Genomic DNA, 22358 nt, shown 5'->3' with positions numbered 1-22358 from the left:
AGCAGAGATGAGTCACGTTGCTTACGCCTCCATATGGTGCGATGAAAATGGCACTTCCCCCGCGACACTCATCTGCTTATGAGAAAAATATCTGCCCATCCCCAGTTGAGGCACATTCTACAAAACACCTGGCCGGTGCTCCCCGAAACTGTCAAGTACATCAGAAACTAGAAGACTTTGAGAAAGTGTCAGAGCCAAGAAGAGCATAAAGAGATATGGTGACGAATAGAAGGTGTCTCCCCTGGAGGGGATCCAGGCTCAGAAGGACACTCGGTCAAAACTAAGGGGATCCTTCCTAACAAGACCTGGATGGTAGTTAACAAGAATGCCTCGACATTGGTTTATCCGCCGTGACGAACGCACCGATGTGTGATGCTAACAGCAAGGAAACCGGGTGAAGGGGGGTGGAAACTCTCTGTACCAACCTTCTGACTTTTCTGTAAATTCAAAACTATTCTAAAATAAAAATTTTACTTAAAAATTCAAATTAAAAAAATGATAGGATAGTAAAAAAAAAAGTTTTGGGCTCACTGGTGTGAACAGGAAACAGCTTTATTCTTTCTCACCCTGCCTTCACACACCATCTGCCTGAGTCTCCTTTCCCTCCCCCATGGCTATATCTGGAGCAGATCTTCCAGATTTTCTTGCCATTTTGGGGTTTTCCAACTGTCCCAATTTCACCGGGTCAATAGTCCAGCCTAACTGGGTACCAAAACATCCATCTGGCATCCAGAGTCCCTCCCTGTCTCCCGGGGAAGGACTGAGCTAAGACTCTACAGCCCACGGGCAGGGAGAGGGGCTCAGGGTCACTTTCTCTGCTCCCCTCTTTGCATGTTGGGGAAGCCACCTCCCCTTTCTTGCCCACCAAGAATTTCTGCTTCCCTTCTTCACAGTCGAATTACTGCTGCTGTCCATGTTCTTAAGCCAAAGACCACCAGGAATGCACGTGGAATTGAGCACGTCGGGGTTGTGACTCACTGCAGCGAGACAATGCACACTGTGCGGTAAGGGTTACACACACCAGACAGCAGGCTGCTCTGGGCTGCAGTGTCCCCGCTAAATTCTCGTGTCGATGTCCTAAGCCCCTCGTACCTCCGAGGTGACTGTGTCTGGGACAGGGTCCCCACGAAGGTGATTATGTTAGATGAGGTCATATGGTGGATCCTAATCCAATATGCCTGATGCCCTTGTAAGGGGAGATTAAGACACAGACACAGAAGGACTACGGGGAAGACATGGCTCTAGTTCTGACACCAATTCTGATGCATTTTCCCCCCACACCACAGAGCAGTTCTCTGATACCAGCTGGGTATCTTAAGATTCAGGTCACTTCTGACATTGTCTATCTGGAGGCAGAGTCAGATCCCACAGGTCAAGGGCCCAGCCCCCCAACACCACCCCTCCCCCCAGCTCACGTTCCAGTCACAACGCCAGGCTGTCCCCTGGCCTTCGGACCTACTGCGTACACACCCTGGTTCCTGCACCCCCTCCTCCGGTTCCACCAATTTGCTGAGTGGCTCACCGAGCTCNAAAGACAGTGGGAAAATTCCCTTTCTTTTTTTTTTAATGTTTATTTTATTTTTGAGAGAGAGACAAAGAGCATGAGCAGGTGAGGGGCAGAGAGAGCNCCAGGACGTCCCGGCCGGGCTGAGTCCATGCTGTACGTCCAGGGCTCCTGCTTCCCTGTGTCCGCGGAAAGCAGCCTGCTGGCCAGGTCCCCGATCTCGTCTCCTCTGTCCCTCCCAGACCGAGAAGGCTTCCAGACCCAGCACACCTGCAGGGATGCCGTGCGCCAGCTCCAGGCTCCGCCCAGAACTCTGGCCCAAGCACCCAAGCGGGGTCCAGCCTGGCCCTGGGATGCCCTGCCTGTCCAAGGACGCCAGCCGATGCCCCTGACACTGGTGGCTTCCACGGTGTCACAGGAGCAAGGTCAATCCAGCCAGGTGCTCACCTGAACAGCCAAGCTTCGGGGACACCGTGCTCCCACTCAGTCCCCAAAAGGCACCGAAATGCTTTCAAATACAGGTTTCGTTAGCGTTCANTTTTGCCGCTGCCACCGGAGCAGACGAACACAGAGCGTGCTGGGAAGAAGCTCTCACGGGGATTCCGATGTACCGGGGTCATTTTGAGCAGGGTCAAAGGAGGAGGGACTTTGCTCCAGATTTGGGTGTGGCCAAAAGGTGGGGGCTATTCTGAGACTGTGTGCGTGCCCAGGACGTCCCGGCCGGGCTGAGTCCATGCTGTACGTCCAGGGCTCCTGCTTCCCTGTGTCCGCGGAAAGCAGCCTGCTGGCCAGGTCCCCAATCTCGTCTCCTCTGTCCCTCCCAGACCGAGAAGCCTTCCAGACCCAGCACACCTGCAGGGATGCTGTGCACCAGCTCTAGGCTCCGCCCAGAACTCTGGCCCAAGCACCCAAGTGGGGTCCAGCCTGGCCCTGGGATGCCCTGCCTGTCCAAGGACGCCAGCCGATGCCCCTGACACTGGTGGCTTCCACGGTGTCACAGGAGCAAGGTCAATCCAGCCAGGTGCTCACCTGAACAGCCAAGCTTCGGGGACACCGTGCTCCCACTCAGTCCCCAAAAGGCACCGAGATGCTTTCAAATACAGGTTTCGTTAGTGTTCGGGTACAGCCAGGCCTACAGATCAGGAGGCGCGCATCTGGCCCTGAGAATATGGCTCATTGTAGTCACAGATCCCAGGAGGACAGTCAGCAAGTTCTAGCGTCCCTTCCTGCAGGGACACTGACCCCCCACCTTGAGGCCCCCACCCCCAGGGCCCTGGCTAACCCTTATCACTTCCGAATGGCATCATAATAATGTAGAAGGTACGGCTTCTACATACGAATTCTGGGGAGACAGACATTCCGTCCGTCACAGCCTACAAGGAGGGAACACACGCCCTAGTCTGCAAAGTACATTTCAAAGAACACCACCCTCTTGAGAGTCTCGCCTCAAGATGGGGGGCTGGGTGCCAGCGCCGGTGGGGACATCGGAAGCCCCTCCTTGCAAGGACACCTCAGCCAAAGGGCAAAGACAGTGGGAAAATTCCCTTTCTTTTTTTTTTAATGTTTATTTTATTTTTGAGAGAGAGACAGAGAGCGTGAGCAGGTGAGGGGCAGAAAGAGAGGGAGACACAGAATCTGAAGCAGCTGCAGGCTCCGAGCTGTCGGCACAGAGCCCGACATGGGGCTCCAACTCACGAGCCACAAGATCATGACCTGAGCCGAAGTTGGACACTTAACCGCCTGAGCCCCCCAGGTACCCCTAAACCATTTTCTTTGTAGCATCACAGGCACATAGGGATTGACCACCAACCCAGTGCAGGTCAGCATAACCTCCCTACTCCTGTGACCCCTTCCCAGCTATACCTGCCGGACAGGTGTGCCTCACCTGTGCTGGCAGAAAAGGCTCTTTCAAGGATTTCTCTCTCTCTCTTTTCCTTTCTTTTGCTTCCACTTTTGCACTCGCTGTCTTGTCTGGGGGTGAGGGGCTGCTTGGCGTGAAACCTTGCCCAGGAGACGGAGCAAGGAAATGAAATCGGGGCTGGTCTGGTGAAGGAAGGGGACACCCCAGAGCCATAGCGTGGCTGTACTCTTCCCTGACGGGAGTCAATTTTAAAAGGAGGGCAAGGGTCCAGCCAGCCAGCCAGTCAGCTGGGTTCAGATCTCAGATCTGCCGCTTTCCAGCTTGTGACCCTGAGACTCGGAATATCCATCAGCTAAAATGGAGATATAAGCATTCTAGCCCCCCAGGCACCATGAATTAATACGTCTTGTGTGACATAGTAAATGCTCAGTAAGGGGTAGCTGTCATTTTTTTTAATGAGGCGAAATTCACAAAACATAAAGTTACCTTTTGAGTGTATGATTCGACCACATTTAGCACATTCACTGTGACCTACCTCCAAGACATCTAATCACCTGAAAGGAGACCCCATGCCCATGAGCAGGCACTCCCCGCTTCCCCCGCCTCCCAGCCCTTGGTGACTGTAACCTGCTTCCATGGATGGACTGTTCTGGACACTTTGTTTAAATGGAATCATACACCGGGGCGCCTGGGCGGCTCTGTGAGTTAAGCATCCGACTTCAGCTCAGGTCATGATCTCACAGTGTATGGGCTCGAACCCCATGTCGGGCTCTGTGCTGACAGCTCAGAGCCTGGAGCCTGTTTCAGATTCTGTGTCTCCTTCTCTCTGACCCTTCTGCATTAGCGCCCTGTCTCTGTCTCTCTCTCAAAAGTAAAATAGGGGCGCCTGGGTGGCTTAGTCGGTTAAGCGTCCGACTTTCGCTTAGGTCATGATCTCGCGGTTCGTGGGTTCGAGCCCCGCGTCGGGCTCTGTGCTGACTGCCAGCTCAGACCGTGGAGCCTGTTTCAGTCTGTGACTCCGTCTCTCTCTGACCCTCCCCTGCTCACGCTGTCTCTCTCTCTCTCCTAGAAATAAATAAAAAATATTTAAAAAAAAAAGTAAAATAAAAACATAAAAAAGTTAAAAAATACATAAATGGACTCATACATTATGTGGCCTTTGGTGTCTGGCTCCTTTAACTGAGCGTGAGATTTCATAAGGCTGGTTTTCTTCAAGTTTTCATCTAAATTCCAGTTAGTTAACATACAGTGTAATGTTAGTTTCAGGAGCACAGTACAGTGACCCAACGCTTCCGCACATCACCCGGTGCTCAGCACTGCACAGGCCCTCCTCCTCCACGCCCACCTTTGTCGAACCCATCCCCCCCCAATCTGGTGACCATCAGTGTGTTCTCCGTGGTTCAGGGTCTGTGTCTCCTTGTGCATAAAGCAAATATTTTTCTGTTTTAAACTGTGGTAAAATAAACATACCGTAAAATGTACCATTTTAACCATTCTAAAGCTCAGTGTCATCAAACGCATTCATGTTGTGGTGTGACCACCACATCCATCCATTTGCAGAAGTTTTTCACCTTCTGAAACTGAAACTGTCAGTTAAACACCAACAACCTCCCCACGCCCCCACCCCCCCTTCCCTGGCAACTCCCACATTTCTGGGAAAATCGCTGCATTCTACATCTTGATAGGGCTTGGGTGTCAAATTGTCAAAATACTAGCATATTTAAGACCTGTGCATTTCATTTCATTGTATGCAAATTTTAACACAAAAGAAAAAGAAAGGCACCCAAGCCAAGCTTGAGCCCTAGGTAGTTAGGTGCTTGCTGAAGTCACTAGGGTGAAACACATGGATGTTGGCACCCAACTGAAATCCACCCAAACACCCAAGATGGTTTGGAGGACAGCTAGGTGATTCACCAGGTAGGGGAACTTGTTAGAGGTTGAATGTAAGTGTTTGTGTGGGTATTCGCTGTAAAAAATGCTTTCAATTCCTGTGTGTGTTTTGAACATTTCCCATAGTAAAATGTTGGAGCTGGGGCGCCTGGGTGACTACTGTCGGTTAAGCATCTGACTTCAGCTCAGGTCATGATCTTGTGGTTCGTGAGTTTGAGCCCCGCGTCGGGCTCTGTGCTGACAGCTCAGAGCCTTGAGCCTGCTCGGATTCTGTGTCTCCCTCTCTCTCTGCTCCTCCCCTGCTCGCACTCTCTTTCTCTCTCTCAAATATAAAATAAACAGGTAAAAAAATCACAGCATCACAGTCGACAGCGGGCCCAGGTTCTGGCCTCACCCCGTCATGCAGTCTCACGCGGTCGTGCCCTCCTCTGGAGGGAGTTAAGTCCCGGAGACTTGGTCCCTTTTATCTCCTGCCTCTGATCAGAGCTTGATTCTCTAGTTTTTCCTGAGCTGCCCAACATCTTGATGAAGTTTTGGGGTGATGGTGGGGTGGTCTGGAGCCCCCAGCCAAGAAAGAATTCTTGAAGAAGCTATTGGTGCAAATAAGGTGATTTACCAAAGCAGGGAGACAGGACCGATGTGCAGGAAGAGGTGCACTGGGGTAGTGGGGCAGGGTGTGTGTGACCCTTTCATGGAGTCCAGGGAGATAAAGCCAAGAGGGACTTTCCAAGGAGACTTTCACATGCTACACACTCACTGGAGACCTAGCTGTTGTCAAGGTCAGGTTGTGTGTCCCTCCAGCAAAGCATTGACATTGAGACAGTAGGGAGTTCCTGGACTTTAAACTAGGAAGGATTGCCTTTTTCTGGGAAGTGGTGGACACTCTTATCAGTTTAAACGTTTGTTTGTTTGTCCCTTCCTGTTTTGGGGTAGCCTGGGGTGTCCAAGGAATAGCCTACACATCCACCTGGGGAGGGGGGTGCTAGCTTGTGCTTTGCCCCTCAGCCTGCCTCAAGCTCCCTCATCAATCCTGGCCGTATATTCCCTTTCTGCACAATCACTGGTACTTTAGCCAACTAGCCTTGATGGAGGAGCGTAAGGCAAGCCGACAAGCCGCAAACACCCTCCACCCCGCCATGTGGGGTACATGTGCGATTTCCGGGGCTCTCCTGGCTGCCCAAGAACAAAGGGGATAAACAAATGGTTAACTGAGAGATCATAGTCCCTCAGGACGTGGGTCTCCATCAGGCCTCCATGGTGATGGGGAAACAAAGGCAGAAGGAAATGGCAGATAGAACAAATTTCCTTCTAACCTGCAGCCTGTTGACAGATATGTGAGGCTGGCAGAGTAAAACATTTCTCCAGGAACTGCCTACTGTCTTTTTTTGTTTGTTTGTTTTAATTAAAACATTTTTAAGTTTATTCATTTTTGAGAAACAGAGACAGTGTGAGTGGGGAAGGGCAGAGAGAGGGAGACACAGAATCTGAAGCAGCTCCAGGCTCTGAGCTGCTCAGACTCACAAACCGTGAGGTCATGACCTGAGCCAGAAGTCAGACCGAGGCACCCAGGCACCCCCAGGAACACCCTACTGTCTTAATGCTAATACTTGGCCAGTGGGAAAACCACCTTAGCTTGGCAATAGCCAGGCCTCCAGTATCCTGGGGGTCTTCCTTAGCATATGAAAATCTCACTGGAAACTTCCCCTGGACTTCACCTCCTCCAGCTCCATAGCATATAACCAGTCTCTCCTCATGGTCCCAGGGCAGCTCTTCCTGCCCATAGGTCCTGTCCCTGTGTTTTAATAAGATCACCTTTTTGCACCAGGAGTCTTCAAGAATTCTTCCTTGGCCGTCGGCTCTGGACTCCATGAACCCCACAATCACCCTCCAAAACCCTCATCAACCTGAGTGTGTAGACTACCCCGCAGGTTCAGTCACTGGCCAGTGGCGTGGTCCAGTGGGCTGCAGGAACGAAATACCACAGCCCAGGAGGCTTCCCGACAGCAGACGTGTGTGTTCCTCACAGTCCTGGAGGCTGGACGTCCAAGATCAAGGCGCCAGCAATTCGGTGCCTGGAGAGGGGCCCCCGTCCTTGCAAAGGAACCAGGAAGAGGTGCCTCACCAGAACCCAACTGGGCTGTGACCCTGACCTCAGGCTTCCCAGCTCTAGGGCTGTGAGAAATAAGTGTTCGTGGTCTGTGGTGGTGTTTTAGCAGTCCAGCTCAGCCCGGACTGGGTGGGCCTTTGCGGTGCGGGAGGCCCTGCACATCGCAGGGTCCCTTGCAACATCCCTGGCCTCCACCTGGACTCCGGGAGTAACCCTCGCCCCCACCCCCTGCCCCTGCGTCCCGAGTTGTGACGATCAAAAATATCTCCCGACATCAGTTCCCGGTGCCTGTATTTGGGACTCTGCCATTATTACTGCTGATTCCACGAGTCCACGGTAATCACCCAGCTGGCTCAGGGAGCCCCTGGTGCAATTAGCCAGCCGGTTCCTGAAACGACGCCGTGATTTCCTAGCTCGTTCCAGGGACTGCACATCCTTCCGTGACTCGGCCCGATTCTGGCCAGTCCTAGAATACTGCCATGATATCCGGCCTTGTATGGAAATCCAACCATCGCTACCCGGACAGTTTGCTTATTTTCTTTATTATGTGCAGTGCTATTGAGTCCTCCAGTATTTCAGTCCCTTTTCTGGAAACCAGAGACATAGATGGAATTCCAATTCTATCTGGTCCTCAAAGAGCTCACGGGCTGTTGGAGGAGAGAAGGTGAGACAGTGTATCACCCAGAGAAGTGACGTAGCCAGCACAGAACTTGGTGGGACTGTGGAGAGAAGACATCGGCGCTGCCTGTACAGCTGGGTAGTTTGTGCACTGCACAACTCTATGGTCACCATTCCACAAACTCCATTTCCTGCCCCGGAAACTTTGAATGCGAGAAGGCTTCTGAGACTTCCAATGTGGGCATCTGGGTGCCAGCCAGATACAGGAGTAGAGCAGGAGTGAGGAACCCTATGTCCTAGAAAGAGATAGGAGACTTGCTGGGGACGTTTGCAAGCTGGAGGAATGACACATCCCTGCCGGGAGAAGGGCTCAGCTTTCTAGTAGAGACTCCTTAGTAACATCAAAGCCACCCCTGCCCCTCAGGCACCCTAGATTCCTCGGAAGTGCCCTCCACTTCCTCATTTTCCAAATCACTTGTCCCCGGAGTCAACCTTGAATGTACTGATGTCCGTGCTGTGTGTCTGTCTCCCTCTGCAAACAAGTAAGCTCCTGGAGATCAGGGGCCCTTGTCTGTTTGTCTGATGGCTCTCAAGAGTCTTAAATTTTTTTTTTAATGTTTACTTATTTTTTGAGAGAGAGAGAGACAGAGCGCAAGTGGGGGAGGAGCAGAGAGAGAGGAAGACACAGAATTGAAAAGCAGGCTCCAGGCTCAGAGCTGTCAGCACAGAGCCCGACAGGGGGCTGGAACTCATGAACCCTGAGATCATGGCCTGAGCCCAAGTCAGATGCTTAACCAACTGAGTCACCCAGGCGTCCCTTTTGAAAATGATTTAGTTTCTATGCTGTTTACAAGTGTTTGAGTGGTTCTTTTTTTATGCTTATTTATTTTTTAGAGAGAGAGAGAGAGAGAGAGAGCGCATGCAACTATGGGAGGGGCAGAGAGAGAGGGAGACAGAGAACCTGAAGCAGCTCCAGGCGCTGAGCTGTCTGCACAGAGCCTGACACGGGGCTTGAACTTTCGAACCACGAGATCATGACCTGAACTGAAGCTGGACGCTCAACCGACTCAGCCACCCAGGAGCCCCTGGATCCCAAGAGTCTGGAAGGGTGTCGGGCACACAGTAGAGGATCAGCAAATACTTATCAAATGAAAAAAAAATTTTTTCTCAGATAAAAAAAGTTTCCCTTGGGCTTCAAAGGAAATTTCTTCACTGTGGCCACAAGAGGGAGCACAAGATATATGTTAATTCTTTTCGGCCCCAGGTGGGTGGTCTATGCCGATGATGAACCTGGTCCATTTCTTGGATTCTAGCACCTTTTTTTTTTTTAAGTTTATTTATTTATTTTGAGAGAGAGACAAAGAGCACGAGGGGGAGGGGCAGAGAGAGAGGAAATGAGAGAATCCCAAGCAGACTCAGCTGTCAGCATGGACCCAAGTCAGCTCAGACCCACAAGCTGTAAGATCATGACCTGAAATGAAACTAACGGTCAGATGCTTAACGGACTGAGCCACCCAGGCATCCCCCTCACACGTCTTTGAAACATGGGGACAGAAGCTCGCCATGTGCCTGTCTCCCTGTGCTTGGTGCGGATGCAGCCACAGGAGCAACCCGGAGGGGAAACTCATCCCAAATCATCCCACCCCCTGGAGTCCATCAGATGACGGTGCGGGATGAGCTCAGGATGGGGAGGACTCTCATCCAACATTCTGATATTTTAAAACAGACTTTCAAAGGAGACAAAAACTGCTTCACACTCATTAGGATGGCTGCTATAAAAAAAGAAGCAGAAAATAACAAGTGTTGGCAGAGATGTGGAAGAGTTATGCACTGTCGGTGGGAATATGAGATGACACAGCCTCTGTCTATGGAACGGGCAGAGGCATAACGAGATTAATTTGCTCAAAGTTACACAACTTGTAACTGGCAGAGACAGGATTCAAACATAGAAATGTGCAAAAGATCATGTGAAGTCTGGAGGGGGTGTAGCGATTTTACATAGTGTGGTCCAGGAAGGCATAAGTGAGAAGGGAACACTGGAGCAAGACTGTAGGAGGAAGTCTCTGGGGAAAGAACATTCCAGGCAGAGAGAGTGGCATGTGCAAAGGTCCTGGGGCAGATGCACGCTTGAGACATTCCAGGCAGGGCAAAGAAGTCAGTGCGGCTGAAGCAGAATCGGCCGGTGGGGTAGTAGGAGATGCAGTGAGAATAGTAAACTGGGAGAGAGTCAGAGAATACAGAGCCCTATACATCTGACTGAGGGGAGCATTGTGTTTAAACAGCATGCTTTACACTGTGGAATCAGACTCATGCACTGGCGAGAGATTGTTTTTAATGGATAAATATTCGGCATATAACATAGTATAAGCTTGAGGTGCACCACCTGTTGACTTGATACATTGTATTGCCACAGGATTGCCACGAGGTGTTAGGGCACACCACCACCTCTGTGTGCAACATAATCATCGTGTGCTCCCCTGGTGGAAACAATCTAGCACTTGTCTGTCTCTGACTTCCCTCCCTTAGCATAGTGCCCTCAGCGTCCATCCGCGTCATTGCAAACGGCAGGATTTCCCTCTGTTTCGTGGCTGAGTAGTATTGCGTGGCGTACAGACACCACAGCTTCTTCATCCAGCCATCTGCGGATGGACGCACGTTGTCTCCGTGCCGTGGCCATTGTGGATAACGCTGCAGCGAACTCAGGAGGCAGACATCTCTTCGCGGTCCTGTTTGCATTTCCTCTGGATGCACACCCGCGAGCCGGATTGCTGGCTTGAGGAGAGAAGCATTCTGGTTTTCATAAAAGCACGGTGCCCCGTCTCCGTGCCCACAGTCTCAGGGGAGCTGCCTCAGTCCTGCCTCTCAGACACCCCCATGTGGATGCCTGGCTGTTACCCTCACACGTCTGTTCCAGGCTGGTGTTAGGAGCCAGCAGTGTCTGAGTCTCAGAACTTTACTCTCCAAGGAGACAGACCGGGGTCTCACCTGACAGCCTCCTCCCGGCTCTGGGGACTGGGGGTGGAGGGACACTTCTTGTTCACACCTGATTGTCCAGATGTTAGACCTTTCCACCATGAGACAGACTTGTCTCAGTGTCCTTTCCTCAAGGTTTAGTCTTCGATCCCTCAGTGCCTCCATCTGGCTCCTGTCTTCTGACCCACACTTCTGTTCACCATTTCTCTCTTCCGTCGAGTCCCAATTTGCTATTAATCTCATCGGTTGAGTTCACAATTTCAGTGGCTACATTTTTCAAAAATTCTACAACTTTCATTTATTTGTATTTATATTGTCTAGTTCCTGCCATTTGTTTGACATCATAATCACAGTTGTTAAAAATCCAGTGTGGGCTATTCCTATGACGTTTCTTTCCTCTGAGAGTTTGGGTCTAATCTTGACCTCACGATACATAATTGTTTTTGATTATGTGCCAAAAATTATTTGTGGCATTGTTTAGGCTACTTTGTGGTTCTGTGGCAACATTCCACCCTCACCCCCCACCCCCGCCTCGGGAGAATTTTGTTTTGCCTCTGGCAGGGAGATGGGCTCAGGACCAAGTGCCTTCATTTGAAACTGGGTTTCTGTGGGTGCCTGGATGTGATCTTCCGGTTCGTGGGTTTGAGCCCCATGTCAGGCTCTGTGCTGACAGCTCAGAGCCTGGAGCCTGTTTCAGATTCCATGTCTCCCTCTTTCTCTGCCCTTCCCTGTTCATTCTCTCTCTCTCTCAAAAATAAATAAACATTAAAAACTGGGTTTCTGCCCTTCTAAGCTCTCACCAATGTTCAGTCAACCTTTATCTAAACCCTTGGGTCCAAATCTGGAGCCTGGGATGTGCATGGCCTTCTTCATCCATGATGGGCCCTTCTGCTGGACACCCCCTGATTTGAAATGTTGTGTAATTAGACTGCCAGAAGTTTCTCCAGCTTGTCAGCCTCTCGAGTTCTGCTTTCACTTGCAGAGTCAGCAACATGCAAAACTCTCCCCCAGTGATAAATTCCCCTCTCCTGGCTTCCTTCCTCTTACTTCTTGGAATCATGGATTCTGCCTGCTCATTGGCCTACAAACAGACATTTTTATTTGGTTTGGTTTGGTTTACTTTTTACAGTGGAAAATTTAGCTCAAAACAACCTAGTCTGACATTTCTGGAAACCAAACCTTTCATCAGCCTTTCTTTGGGGACTGCCTCCCAGCCTTAAATCCATTTATTTAAATCCGATTTATTTAAATCCGAGCAACTTATCTCTCTTCTGGAGGTCAAGAGCTTCCTAATGGGTCTATCCACACAGGTTTTTGCTTTCTTTAATAAATGTAAAATATGGTTTATTACATTACTGTTAAATATAGCATAGCAATTCTAGGTGAGAACATGGGAATGCTCAGGTCAAAATCCACATCCACCTCTTACTGAATGAACACAGTAATCAAATTAATGAACCCTCTGAGCCTCAGTGTTCTCATTTATAAAATGGGTCTAATAGTGGAAATCCATCCACTGAGGTGTGATGACAATTAAGTGAACAATCCACATTCAGGACTCACAATCACATCTAGAATGTTAAGTGCTCAGAAAATGTTCCCTGTTATTTTTACTGCCTGCCCTGGTTCTCTCTCCATGAATATTTTAGACAAAAATCTGATTATGCCAGGCTTGTGTTTAACACCTTACCTATACTCTTAAAGATAAAATCCCAAGTTTTCACATGGCCTGTTAGAAAACCCTGCACATTCAGTCCCTATTGAGTCTCTCACTGTTCTCCCATCTACAGCTTTTCCGGAATTGCCCCAGCTTTTCTGAACTGGCAAAATCATTCCCTGACTCTCTCCCAGAAGCTGTCCCCTCTGCTCAGATTCTCCCCAGCCCTCCACTCCACTTTCCCAGGCCAGCGGTTTATCAGTCCACACACTCCTGTGGAAACTCAGCATTATTATATCTGCACAGGAGGTCAAGTCCCCTTGACCCAAGGTCATAGCCACTGCTTCCACAGAGCACTTCCTACATGAGCAGGGATGGTTTACAGAACACCAGGATCTCATGGCTTCTCTTCTGCGTGCGCAGAAGAGATATGTGACGCCTTAGGGTTTTTGGTTTTTTATTGTTGCTTTTTTTTTTTTTTAAGGAAATGGATGTGCCATTTTCACTCTCTCTGGTGACAAAAGCCTCCAAGGTCTTGGGAAGTGTTGAAGCCAAAAGATGACGAAAGAATCCTGGGAGTGTGAGTCACCCTAAAGGCCAACCTGGGACACCGGTAATGAAGCGCTGCATGACTGAGCCGTAAACATTCCATTGCCATGAACTACTGTATTTTGAGGTTGAGAGGGCATGAGTGTGTATTAGAAAGTGTAGGTTGGGAGGCAGTCCTCTCCCAACCTCCCAGTCAAGGGAAAGAGGAACGAGATCTTTGGATGGCCTTTCTGTAAAACACTTGGTAAGAAAACCACAGACAGGGAGGTTGGAACGGAGTCTCTGACGTCCACACTCTGTTCATCTGTCTTCGTGGCTGGGAGTGCAGGAAAATGGCCAAATCACTCATCATGTCCGTGGCAGCAGGAGGAGCAGCTGGGGCAGCCAAAGCCACAGCTGGCGATTTCTGGTAGGACACTGCCCAGAGGTTGCCCAGTCTTGGGTCCTGCCCCTTGTGTTTGGAGATAAAGGGAAATGAATGGGCCATGTGGAATCCTTCAAGCCCAAGTCAAGACCCAAGAAAATGAGAAAGATCAACAGCCAGCTCTCTTTCTGTGGGGAATAAGGTTAGGAATTCCCTGAGCCTGCACTGGTGGGTTAACAAGGCATGACAAATTAGAAAGCCATAGGATGCTCACACCCAATTTTTGGTAAAAAAGATTAGGTAAATAAGTATAGAGAGGTGGGAGCAAGGCCCCAGTACAAAGGTATAGGAGGTAAGCAAGATTAGGTATTCAGGGCAAAGTGCCCCCCAATTTAGTACTATAGCAGAGAGCTGCTTTCACAGGAAGGAAGGACCAAATTAGGTAAATAGGGCTATAGACACTTCAGGTGATGCTGCCCAGAGAGGAGCTGATTAGCAAAAGAAAGGTGCCTTGTTGGCCCTCAGGTAGCTTGTTCTGTCTTTCTTGTCCCCCCTCCCCCCAGTTTTAGGTAAACTGAGGTGTTGTCTCACATCTGCTGTAAACAGCCTTCCACCGGCCAGCCGCCGGCGCCAGGATTCTGTTTTGTATTAACCCAAACCCCTAACCCTGCAAGTCTTCAAGACCCCCTTTCCCTCAAGTCCATGAGTTACTGTTCACAGATTCATCGTCTCTTTGTGCACCAGTGCCTCACCATGTTTGCAAGCCTTCTGATCCCAATAAAATCAGAGCAAGACCCTTAATCAGCGCTCTTGTCTTCTCCAGGACATTAGCCATCTCTCACATTTTAATCCTGTGTCTGCTTTCTTGCTGGACAAGAAAGAACTCGAGACCCAGAGTCTACGACAGCTGGATGTGACAACTGTCTTCAAGTTAGCCGAGATGCACGCTGTGTTTTGGAGGGAACGTGGGACCGTGTGTCTGTGACGTTGCTCGGAAGCCCACTTTGAACTTCCTGTTACATTGGGAGGAGACAGTCACCCCAGATGGTACACAAGTTGGAGGGGTTGTAAGAACACACTCACATGTGTTTCTTCTCTAGATCACATCCCACATGAGGCAGCGATGTCTGGTTGTTCACCAGAAAAGTGTGTGTCTTCCCTTTCCTGGAGCAGGGAGGTCACCAGGAGGTGAGTCCCCACAGAGGCTCTATTCTGAGTCTCCCTCGCAACCACATGGGACCGTAATTACTACTTATAGCCAAGAAATTTGGGCAGAAATAATGTGTCACTTCCACACCAGTGACGTCTGCAAGTGGACACACATTCCTTATTCTGTCTTTCTCTCTTCAGTGGCTGGAAGTGGAGGACATTGTAGCCAAGAGCGTGGTAAAGCCACAGGACGAAGGGAGTGGGTATGTTCCTGAATCATCTTAAAGACGACATTCCAGTTCTTCCCAGGAAAAGCCACGCCACTCATTTACCAGAGAGGGAAATACCTCCCTATGTGTTGAGACACTGGAGTCTGAGCGCTGACTTACGGCCGTGGCCGGTGTCACCCGCCCTTACATCCCAGTGGGAGTGAAACGATTTATGATCAGCTGTTTGAGTCTGTCTCCTCATAGGACAGGAGTGCTGTTGAGCACAGGGGCTGGATCTGTTTTACTCAGTCCTGCATCCCAAACGCCAAACACATGACGTTTGAACGGATGCAGTTTGGTCATTGTCTTCTGAAGAAAAAGAATTCACAAACTCATTTATGAAAGCTGACAGAAGGGTAGACGTGGTTTGTCCAAGGTCACCGAGTCTGGGAAACGGGACCGAAGGAAGATCTCGTTGTGCCTGACTTTGCAGCACGTGCTTTGCCCCTGTTTTAGCACCCTAGAAACCACACTGGCACCACACACCCAGTGTGGCCAGAATCCCAAAAGCCGTCAGTACCATATGCTGGCCAGGATTCGAGGCAACGGGAATTCTCATTCACTGTTGGTGGGAAAAGCAAAATAATACCAATGGCATGGGGCGTGTAGAGCTGTGCTCTCCAGCAAGGCAGCCACTAGCCACCTGTGGCTGTTGAGCACTGACAAGATGCCACCTAGGATGCCATGCAAGCTTCCAGAAGCTCAGAGAAACCCAAGATACATGCAAATAAAACAGCATCCACTGCTTCAAAGTGAATTCATCCAGGGGTGCCTGGAGTAAGCGTCCGACTTTAGCTCAGGTCATGATCTCATAGTCCAAGAGTTTGAGCCCCACATCAGGTTCTGTGCTGACAGCTCAGAGCCTGGAGCCTGCTTCAGATTCTGTGTCTCCCTCTCTCTCTCTGTCCTTCATCTACTCATGCTTTGTCTCTCAAAAATAAGTAAACATTAAAAAAAAATAGGTGTACACAATGAACATATCTGACAAAGAACTCCAATGCATAATAAGAAAAATAGAAAAATCCCTGGTGTTGTCAAAAGAGAGCCAACCTAATGTTTTTTAATGAGGAAATGAGAAAAAGACTTACACAGACGTTTCACACACACACACACACACACACACACACACACCTCAACGACCAACATCATATGAAAATGTTCCCAGCAGCTTTAGTCATCCAAGTAAAGGCAAACAGAAACTACAGTTAAGACACCACCAGTAACGCTGTGGCTGAACGAAGAAGGTGTGAAGCTGGCAGTTGGTGAGGAGGTAAGTGACCAGGCCTCTCAAGTGCACCTTGTAAAAATGGACACAGTCACTTTGAAAATTGTTGGCCACACCTGCTAAAGGCAGACGAACCCATAGCGGGAAACACGACAACCAGGCTCCCAGGTTTCTGCCCGCAGCCGTGCACGGGGACGCCCATCAGCAGGCGTGTCTTACGATGTCCAGAGCAGCGCATCCTAGCGAGAAGGTGAATAAATGCCCACTGACACTGAGTGGGTAATTATGTACATTGTTACTGTGTTATTCGCACGGTAGAATATTCTAGAGCATTGATGGTCTACAATTTCACACATGATTATGGATAAATCTTATAAACATTTGGTGGAGCGAAAGGAGCCAGACACTCAAAGAGACTGTAGAGCATATTCAACATCTATGTAAAGAACTCAAACGAGTAGGGACGCCTGGGTGGCTCAGTCGGTTGAACATCTGACTTCGCCTCATGTCATGATCTCTCAGTATATGAGTTCAAGACTCACGTCAGGCTCTGTGCTGACAGCTCAGAGCCTGGAGCTGCTTCAGATTCCATGTCTCCCTCTCTCTCTGCCCCTCCCCTGCTCACGCTCTTTACTCCCTTTTAAAAACAAATAAACATAAATTTTTTTTTTTATAACCCAAACAAGCAAATTGAATCCAAGCTGTTAGAAGTCATGATACACATTACTTTGGGAAAGAAGTAACTGAAAAGCAGGATAAAGGGGACTTAAGTGGCTCTAGCAGTGTGTTCCGTTTACAAATCAGGGTGGTGCCGACACACTCAGGTTCGTCTGTGGAAATTCATCAAGCTTTGCACTTGATATGTGCCCTTTTCAGCTCTTGTACTTCTGTAAAAGTTAACACACACACACACACACACACACACACAACATCCTAAGACACATCATGATAAAACTGCTGAAACACAATGACAAAAATCTTAAAAGCAGTGGAGGGAAAAGGGCACATTGTTTTCAAAGGAGCAGCAGTAGTGTTTAGGGTGCATTCATGACAGAAATGACCCCGGTCCATGGGGGGGTGTGTGTGTGACACAGTGTCTCCAGGTGCTGGGTGAGGGCCTCCAACCTCCACCTCCAAACAGGAGCACCCCGCTGAGCACCCCAGCCGAGAACAGGCCCTGTCGGGAAAGGAAAACCCATGTGTCACCAACAGACAGGGACCAAAAGTATAAAATTTCAATCGCCCTTGACCCTGGAAATGGAGACAGGCAGGAGGGAAGGAAGAGCCCAGGAGAGGGTAAATCTTGGAGTACAGATAGGAATTTGGAAAGATTTCATCAATTAATGAATTAAGAAAACACTGGCACATGCTTATTCTGTATTTGAAGAGATTTCAAAACCCACTCTCCTTCAGGGCACAGGGCTGGCTCAGCCCGCGGGGCATGTGACTTTTGATGTCGGGGTTGCAAGTCTGAGCCCCACTCCGGGTGCAGAGAGATTTAAAAAACTAACAAAATCACCGGACTGACAGTGGGTGTGTGTAGGTACATGTGGTGATACTATGTTTATAAAAACCACAAGGGAAATGTAACAAGATTTCAGATGCTGTTTACTTTAGGGGAGGAAGGAGTGGGGCCAGGTGGGAAATACCAGACCCAGGCACAGGTTTACCAGTTTCCTGGCTTCCCTGCTGGATGTCGATCTCACAGGGTTTGTCTTGCTGTGTGTCTAAGGATCCACTCCCTGGGAGAAAACACGCGATTTGAGGCATTTGCCAGTCTCTGTGGTGCAAGCACTCAGAACCACGGCCACATTCACTGAAAGGAGAACAGAGCCACGTGCTCGTGATCAAGGGGCAGGAAGCGATTTGAGCTGGCTGACTCCAGCTCGCGCCCAACAGAGCACTAAGTCAAATGAAAACTGTGTTCACTCAAGGGCCTAGGCCCACAGGGGTGTCTAAGAAAACAGATTAGGAAGGGGTAGGGGAGGAGCGTGCAAAGGAGAGGGAGGGAGAGAGACTGAAGAGGGAAGGAGAGGGATGGAAGNCAGCACAGAGCCCGACGCGGGGCTCGAACCCACGAACCGCGAGATCATGACCCAAGCGAAAGTCGGACTCTTAACCGACTAAGCCACTCAGGCGCCCGGGAAAGAAACTCTTATTAGGCCAGTGAGTAAGGATTTTAGATAGGAGCGCCTGGGTGGCTCCGTTAAGCATTCAACTCCTGATTTTGGCCCAGGTCGTGGTCTCCAGGTTTGTGAGTTCAAGCCAGACCTCTGCAACAGGCCCGGTGCTGACAGTGTCGAGCCTGCTTGGGATTCTCTCTCTCTCCCTCTCTCTCTGCTCCTCCCCTGCTCGGGCTCTCTCTCTCTCTCTCCCAGAGTAAATAATAAACATTTAAAAAGGGGGATTTTATTTTATTTTTTTAAAATTTTTTTTAATGTTTTATTTATTTCTGAGAGAGAGAGAGACACAGTGTGAGCAGGGGAGGGTCAGAGAGAGAGGGAGATACAGGATCTGAAGCAGCTCCAGGCTCTGAGCTGTCAGCACAGAGCCCGACACGGGACTTGAACCCACGAACAGTGAGATCATGACCTGAGCCGAAGTCAGATGCTTAACCGGCAAAGCCACCCAGGCGCCCCTAAAAAGGGGGATTTTAGATAAAATTCTCAACAAATAGTTTTTATGTGTGTCATACATTGCTAATTATATGGAATTCCAAGATACATTTGTTACGGGACCTGGTCTGGATCTGGCACTCGGCGCTCGGAGATGTTGGAAGGGAGGAGGTTTATTTTACACGGGTGGGCTCAGAGGAGCTCTGAGGTCTCCAGATCTGGAGAGGAGATCTCCAGAGGGCTGAGCCCTGAGCCTCCGCAGAGAGAATAATTTATAGTCTGTTGGCACGGCAAGCGGAGTGGGAAGGAAAACCCGGAATGGGAGTCTTTGGGCAGGGACTGGAGTTCCCCCATCAGTCCATCTTCTAACACATTTTCCCTGTCACAGTCAGTAACTCAAAGACCTTCACGAAGGAAAACTGAGGTCGTTATAAGTGGTACTGAGTCAAAATTCTGGTTGGAATAATCATTTGAATTTGTATAAAAATTTTTTTACAAGAATACTTACATATTCAGTTAGTAAAGGAATGATGTAAATAATAATAATATTTTGAGGCTCCTGGGTGGCTCAGTCAATTAATCGTCAGACTTTGGCTCAGGTCATGATCTCACACTTTGTGGGTTTGAGCCCCGCGTCGAGCTCTGTGCTGACAGCTTGGAACCTGGAGCCTGCTTTGGATTCCGTGTCTCCCTCTCTCTCCGCCCCTCCCCTGCTCATGCTCTGTCTCTCTCAAAAATAAATAAACATTAAAAAAATTTAAATGATAATACTTTGCAGTTAAGGAAAAAGAGGAAAGAAAAACATTTTTACAGCTTTGATACAAGTTAAGCATTTGGTGATGCCAAATTGTGATCACTTTGGATGTGACGCTTGGACAGACATGGGGTTCATGTCTGGAACTAATTGGGGGCTTGGTTTGCGGTGTAAGCCTTGGGTGTCCTGTAGAAAAAAAAAACTTTCCAGGAAGCTAAGTTCTTTTCTCTGCCCAGGACAGAACGAAAACCACTCATTGTTACAGATGGCTGCTCGCTTGCAGAAGACCTAAACCACCAACCAGGAGGCTCCTACCATACCACATCCTATGCTTTTTTTAAACATTTAGATACAATGGCCATGCGACATTGTGTGAATTGAAGGCGAACAAGGGGTTGATTAGATACACTGTAGTGTAGCCAATACCCTCATTTTTACAGACTTAACCATTTTCTCCTGTGGGGACAAGAGTTGAGATCTAGTCTCTCAGCAGGTTTAGAATACAATTTAGAATTGTACTGAGAACATCTCGAATACAATTGTGTTGTCTACAATCTCTGTACTGTGCTAGACCTCCTGGGGTTCATTTATCTACTCATACAGATGTACACCCTTAAATAACTTCGCCAATGCCCTCGCCCCCAACACCTGCTAACCACCATTTCGCTCTGGTTTTTCACAGAACTCTCTCTCTTTCCTTTTAAGCAGAACTCATTTTTTAATCACATTTCGTGTTGTATCTTGTGTCGTTGCGTTTCTGTACATTTTGCTTTGCAAAGGCCCAGTTTATATTTAATTCACAAAGATTGTGTATATATCTGAATCTATTAAAGGAAAGGTCGGTTGGTACCGTGCAAGGGTCCAGGAAGGCTTCTGCTGGAAGACGCTCTCTGCTTATCCTGAAGTGAGGCTTCACATAAGCACTCTCCAGTGGGAAGTCAAGATCGTAGAAAAATACAGAGGTTGAGGGGCTTTCTGAGAGTATTGAGGGATGATACCTACACATCACCTTCCATTAAAACAAACAAACAGGGATGCCTGGGTGGCTCAGTCGGTTGAGTGCCCGGCTTTGGCTCAGGTCATGATCTCATGGTTGGTGGGTTTGAGCCCCGTGTCGGGCTCTGTGCTGACAGTTCAGAGCCTGGAGCTGCTTCAGATTCTGTGTCTCCCTCTCTCTCTGACCCTCCCCTGCTCACGCTGTCTCTCTCTCAGAAATAAAATATAAATAAATAAAATAAAACAAATAAACAAACAAGCAACAGACCCAGAATAGCCAACTCGATGGACCCTATGACCTCAGTCTTCTGAGAGGCCTATAGGTGTTGAAACTAGCCGTTCCCATTCTAAGCAGACAACCCACCCCCGGGAGTCAGCTCCTCGGGTAAGTGCAGCTTGGGGTGGACCTGATCATAGTGGGACCAGGGGATGCGTCCTGGGGATGCAGGGGGGGGCAGACACTGGGGGAGGGAGCAGGAAGGAGAGAGGAGGACAGAGACGGACAGAGACAGAGAGATCCGCGGACGACACACGCAGAGGAAAAGCTCAGAGGACGCAGATTGTCGGGGCGCAGGCGCTGGTGACTTTCAGGACACCCGTTCCACCTCCTGTTGCGAAACACGCGGTCCTGGTGACCCTCAGAAACGGTCAGTAATTTCACTTCACTCTTGTGTCCAAGTGGAAGTTTGTGAGAGTCTGGCTTAGCAAAGGGAGAGTCGCCCCAGACTCCTTGACTGGGGCAACCCCGTGGTCTGCAAGGTCATGGACATGAGGGTCCACCGGTGGCCGTCAAGGTTAGAGCGGTTCAGCATTCAGTTGACTCTGGGACCCCAGCTTCCTTTCGTTTCTGACTGCATGGCCCCCACATCGTTTTCATTTCCTTAAGGCCTTTAAGAAGATTCTTAAGATACTGTATTATGCAGTTTTAGGTTTTTAAAAATAATTATTCTGGGGGCGTCTGGGTGGCTTAGTCGGTTAAGCGTCCGACTTTCGCTTAGGTCATGATCTCACGGTTCGTGGGTTCGAGCCCCGCGTCGGGCTCTGTGCTGACTGCCAGCTCAGAGCCTGGAGCCTGTTTCAGTCTGTGATTCCCTCTCTCTCTGACCCCTCCCTGCTCACGCTGTCTCTCTCTCTCCTAGAAATAAATAGAACATTTAAAAAAATATAATTATTGTTTTAAGACTGCACGTTGGCCCATAAACTTAGTCTGACGTTTTGACAGAAAATCTAGGATGTTAGCTGTTTACTTATGAAGAATTCCAGGACTAGGAGCCCTCAGGGTTATTAGTTTGGCAACTCAGGGATCCAGATCTGAGGATCTTAGATCTCACATGCTTCCGCCTCAACTGCTTCTGTGTGTGTCCACGCTTGTTGCCTCATGGTTGTGAGGTGGCTGCTGTGGCTCCATCTATCACGTCATGATGATATGGTTGCTGGTGAAGGACAGGAGTACAGGGGGAAAGGTCTCCTGAGACCCTCTGTTATTAGGGGAGAAATAGGAATCCCAGACATTGTGCCATATTCTCCTTAAAGCATCATCGGCTGTACCTGGTCATAGGCCCCACTCTGCACTGAGGACTGCCAACGGGATTTCAGACTGTCTCAACCCAAACTCGACTCCCCCCAGCTGCGGCCCCACGCTTGGAAGTGAGTCATTCCAGCACCGCCAGGCGTCCATTAGTGTATAGTGAGCAGTGACCTCCATGCAGCCACTGTCAGCGTCTGCACAGCCACAGCCTGGGGGACTGTGTCGTCAGAGGCGGTGGACACCAGACTCCATGACGGGCCTCCTGGCTCCATGGGGCAGAAGCCTTTCCCCACCCCGTT

The sequence above is a fragment of the Crocuta crocuta genome, unplaced genomic scaffold (assembly GCF_008692635.1).
Source record: "Crocuta crocuta isolate KB4526 unplaced genomic scaffold, BGI_CrCroc_1.0 scaffold142, whole genome shotgun sequence".
NCBI lineage: Eukaryota > Metazoa > Chordata > Mammalia > Carnivora > Hyaenidae > Crocuta > Crocuta crocuta.
The sequence above is the reverse complement of the archived record's forward strand: the minus strand, read 5'-3'. Positions refer to the sequence as shown.